Source organism: Eptatretus burgeri, chromosome 14 (assembly GCF_056783735.1).
Source record: "Eptatretus burgeri isolate ZD-2024b chromosome 14, Ebu_testis_v1, whole genome shotgun sequence".
Lineage (NCBI taxonomy): Eukaryota > Metazoa > Chordata > Myxini > Myxiniformes > Myxinidae > Eptatretus > Eptatretus burgeri.
Genome location: NC_140974.1, coordinates 19,065,995 through 19,072,063, shown reverse-complemented (window position 1 = coordinate 19,072,063; position 6,069 = coordinate 19,065,995).

Sequence of the window (6,069 nt, the reverse complement as noted above, 5' to 3'; positions counted from 1 at the left end):
ATATATATATATATATATATATATATATATATATATATATATATATATATATATCTTTTCTCTTCTTCTTCTTTCGGCTGCTCCCGTTAGGGGTCGCCACAGCGGATCATCCATTATGATACGCATAGTGATTTGGCACATGTTTTACGCCGGATGCCCTTCCTGACGCAACCCTGGTCGCCTCTTACGACACAGGGATATGGTACACCTATTTTAACCGGGGTATGTATATTTATAAACGTATATATATATATATATATATATATATATATATATATATATATATATATATATATATATATATATATATATATATATACATAATATCCCTGTGTCGTAAGGCAACCAAGGCTGCATCAGGAAGGGCATCCGGCCTAAAACCTGTGCCAAATCACTATGCGGATCATGACGGATGATCCGCTGTGGCGATCCCTAACGAGAGCAGTCGAAAGAAGAAGCAGAAGATATATATATATATATATATATATATATATATATATATATATATTCATATATACATAGGTATATAGAAATATAAATATATATGCATATATACATACAAAAAATACATGTATATATACATACATATATATATGTATATATATACATACATATATATATATATATATGTACACACATATATATATATATATATACATATATATATATATATATATATATATATATATATATATATATGTACACACATATATATATATATATATATATATATATATATATATATATATATATATATATATACATATATAGATACATACATATATAGATATATATATATATATATATATATATATATATATATATATATATACATATATATATATATATATGTATACATACATACATATATATATATATATATATATATATATATATATATATATATATATATATATATGAACGTCATATCACGTCATATATATATATATATATATATATATATATATATATGAACGTCATATCACGTCATATATATATATATATATATATATATATATATATATATATATATATATATATATATATATATATATATATATATATATATATATATATATATATATATATATATATATATACATATATATATATATATATATATATATATATATATATATATATATATATATATATATATATAAACATATATATATATATATATATATATATATATATATATATATATATATATATATAAACATATATATATATATATATATATATATATATATATATATATATATATATATATATATATATATATATAAACATATATATATATATATATATATATATATATATATATATAAACATATATATATATATATATATATATATATATATATATATATATATATATATATATATATATAAACATATATATATATATATATATATATATATATAAACATATATATATATATATATATATATATATAAACATATATATATATAAACACATATATATATATATATATATATAAACATATATATATATATATATATATATATATATATATATATATATATATATAAACATATATATATATAAACATTTATATAAACATTTATATATATATATATATATATATATATATATATATATATATATATTCATATATACGCTGACTGCTGACTCAGACACAGACAGTTCTATTCAGCCGATCGCGACACACCGGCGCTCGCAGTCCCACCTTCTGCCGATCGCAGACTCGGCGCTCACTTCTCTGGGCCACTCCCTCTCAGAGCGCTGGGTGGGGCCTATTGTCCGGAGATGGAAAGGAAGAAGAAGAACCTCTTGGTACACCACCACTGCACGAACAAATAACAGACTGTGACAACTCCCGACACACATGTAACGTCCAATTACCGAACAACCTGGCTAAACATGCATTTAATGGGGGATGTGGGCTAATCTTAATAACACACTAAGGGTCATTTCCGCAACACTACCCCCACCTTTCTCCCGAGGCTCTCCCAAGCCTCCATCTGGGGCAGCCCACGGCAATTGCACTGTCTAACGTACAGCACAGATCTCCCATTTACTCTAACCCACAACATGGGAAGCACCTAACTCCAAAAACCAAAGTGTCACAGGAACATTGGCATGTCCCTATCCCAGTGTGTCAGATCACTAATCTAACAAACAAATTCACACTCTGCACACTACTTAACATTCTAATTATGGATTTGAATGGGAGGGCATTCAATTTTACTTTTAACACTAATATTTGCATCGGAGCAGAACATTCAAAGGTTCAAAGTTCTTTCACGTGCTCGTCCTTCATGCCCCCTCCTGGCTGTATTGTCCATTCACCCCTGAGGGTTTCCTCACTTCGTGGCCTTATTGGCCTCTCACCAGGTGAGTTCAGTCGGCCCAGTGGCCTAATCTCACAAGGAGTTTTTCGGCCCACTGAGCCCACAAAATGGCAAGAATCTTCGGCAACAACGACCCACAAAATGGCATGAATCTTTGGCCGCAGCGGCCCACAAAATAGCATGAATTTTCGGCCGCAACGGCCCACAAAATGACTTCTCGGCCGCAATGGCCTACTCACTAGCAGCAGCAGGCAACAAGCCCTGCATTGGACAGCAGGTGACACAGCAATGGTGATATCGATGGTAAGCAAATGCAGTTAGGAGGCGTTTTTGGGGATGAAAGTGGGTGTGATGACCTCAGACCATGTGAGATGGAGTGTACCCTTAACCTTCCTTGCCTGACTTGTTTTGGCAGGACTTGTTTTGGCTAAGTTCTCTTCTTTTTTCCATTCTTTCTCTTTTTTTTTTCTTTTACAGACAGGATGGTTTGTTTCTTACTCAACGCTATCTTCGTGGGTGTGTGGCCATGACATACTGGTGGCCTCTATGGCACTTTGAGAGGGTGACCTAGCCTGGCCCTTGCTAACAAAATTTCCCATCAACACAACTCGTACCAGGTGTCACGCATGAATGGTGTGGAGGAGAGTTCATCAAACTTAACCATTTACTTTTCGCTCTCGACAATGCAACAAACCCTGCTATGGCTATAATGATCCTAATAACCCATCTTTCCCGACCTGGCACACTGTTCCATTGTATTAAACCTGGGCAAGGCCCTTATTTGTCTTTTTTCATTTGGTGGTGCAAGGCAAAACTCGTTAGCTGGGGAGTGTGACTACTACTAGGCCTCTTTACCTGCTTCCAATCAGGGGTGGAGGACACCCAGCAACCTCGGGGCTCACCTGAGCGTGCTTCTGGTGCTCCTAACTAAGGGGTGGCTCTCCAGCCCCTATACTGTGATCTCCTAGCACCTATACTGTGCTCTCCTAGCACAAAACCTTCCGTACTCTCCTGGCACTAAACCTACCGTGCTCTCCTGGCACTGAACCCCACCATGCTCTCCTGGCACTGAACCATACCGGGCTCTCCTGGCACCTCCGACAGCCTTTACCTGCCAAGAACCCCCAAAGCCCTGGTGCCCTATTTCCCGACTCACCAACTTCCAATACCATGTCACACTCCCAGCCAGTACCCCCATACCTTGGCCTGCACCTACCCCTTGCAGTCCGCCTGCACAATGGAATAGCAGCCAGAATTAATGTCAAATCCTCTAAGTCCCCCTAACCAACACTAATTTGGTTAAGAGACTCCTACCGACAGGGTACGTTGTTCGCACTCACTCTCCTCATTTGCACAATCACGCCATTCACCCAAACACTTTAGTCATTCATTCCACAGTGCTACACACCCAGTCCACAACACCATCCAACACCTTTCACTTTTATGTGAAAACAAAAACACACCAGTCCCTCGGATACCACTTGGTCATAAAATTTAACTGGTACACTTTTTCGTCAAACCCCAAACAATTTATCTCTACGTCTGTCATCCGCTGGCCTCCTCCATACTGCCCTAATCACAGAGAGCCACCCCTTAGTTAGGAGCGTGAGAAGAATGCTCAGGTGGGCCCCGAGGTTGATGGGTGTGCTCCACCACCGATTGGAAGCAGGCAAAGAGGCCGAGTAGTAGTCACACTCCCCAGCCAACGAGTTAGGCCAATTTGAGACAGTTTTGTGTTTACAAGTCTTTTCGGTGAAATGCAGCGTTTTGCAAATTTGAAGCTAAAATACTGACTATTTCAATAAAATAACGCGTTTTCGCTTGAGAATAGTGATGCAGAACAAAAAGTTGAGTCGGACAATGCTTTTGTTTGGTGAAAAAAAGCTTCTTTTAGGCCAATTTGTATGCCTGGTGTTGGCTCAGTGGTTAGAGTGGCGGCTTGGGATCCGAGGGTCCTGAGTTCAAGCCTCGTTGCCCGCTGAATTAATTCACCAGGGGGTTGACTCAGCCTGCCATCCTTCCGAGGTCGGCAAAATTAGTACCAGCTTGCTGGGATGACCGAGTCATTCAAGTATCCTGCGTCAGAGTGGCGACCTGTCCAGGATTGTGCCCAATAGCCAAGGAGACTGCTTCGGCAGCACCAACGCTCTGTACAGAGTATGGTCCCAATGGACCTTAGGCCAATTTGAGACATTTTTGCGTTTACAAGACCTTTCTGTGAAATGCAGCGTTTTGCGAATTTGAAGCTAAAATACTCACTATTTCAATTAAATCAAGCGTTTTCGCTTCAGATTAGTGATGCAGAACAAAAAGATGAGTCGGACAATGCTTTTGTTTGTTGATAAAAGCTGGTTCTCGGCCAATATGAGACATTTTTGCGTTTACAAGTCCTTTCTTTGAAATGCAGTGTTCTGCGAATTTGAAGCTAAAATACTCACCATTTCAATAAAATCACGCGTTTTCGCTTCAGAATAGTGATGCAGAACAAACAGTTGAGTCGGACTATGCTTTTGTTTGGTGAAAAAAGCTTGTTTTAGGCCAACTTGAGACATTTTTGCGTTTACAAGTCCTTTCTGTGAAATGCAGCATTTTGCGAATTTGAAGCTAAAATACTATTTCAATAAAATCACGCGTTTTCGCTTCAGAACAGTGATGCAGAACAAAAAGTTGAGTCGGACAATGCTTTTGTTTGGTGAAAAAAGCTTGTTTTAAGCCAATTTGAGACATTTTTGTGTTTACAAGTCATTTCTGTTAAATGCAGCGTTTTGCGAATTTGAAGGTAAAATACGAACTAACTCAATAAAATCACGCGTTTTCGCTTCAGAATAATGATGCAGAACAAAAGGTTGAGTGGGACAATGCTTTTGTTTGGTGAAAAAACCTTGTTTTTGGCCAATTTGAGACATTTTTGCGTTTTCAAGTCCTTTCTGTGAAATTCAGCGTTTTGCGAATTTTCAGCTAAAATACTCACGATTTGAAATAAATCACGAATTTTCTATTCAGAATGGTGATATAGAAAAAATGTTTGAGTTGGACAATGCTTTTGTTTGGTGAAAAAATCTTGTTTTAGGCCAATTTGAGACATTTTTGCATTTACAAGTCCTTTCTGTTAAATGCAGCGTTTTGCGAATTTGAAGCTAAAATACTCATTATTCCAATAAAATCACGCGTTTTCGCTTCATAATAGTGATGCAGAACAAAAAGTTGAGTCGGACAATGCTTTTGTTTGGTGAGAAAAGCTTGTTTTAGGCCAATTTGAGACATTTTTGCATTAATAAGTCCTTTCTGAGAAATGCAGCGTTTTGCAAATTAGAAGCTAAAATACTCACTTCTTCTTCTTTCGGCTACTCCCGTTAGGGGTCGCCACAGCGGATCAACCGTCTCCATTTTGCTCTATTCTCCAAAGCTTCCATTGACACTCCAACCACCCGCATGTCTGCCCTCACCGCATCCATGAACCTCTTCTTTGGCCTTCCTCTTCTCCTCCTGCCTGGTGGCTCCATCTTCAGCATCCTTCTCCCGATAAACTCCGCTTCCGTCCTGTGCACATGTCCAAACCATCTCAATCTCGCCTCCCTCACTTTGTCTCCAAACCATCCTACCTGCGCAGTCCCTCTAATATACTCATTCCTTATCCTGTCAATCCTCTTCACTCCCAATGAGAATCGCAGCATCTTTCGCTCTGCCACCTCCAGCTCTGCTTCCTGTCTTTTTTTTAGCGCCACCGCC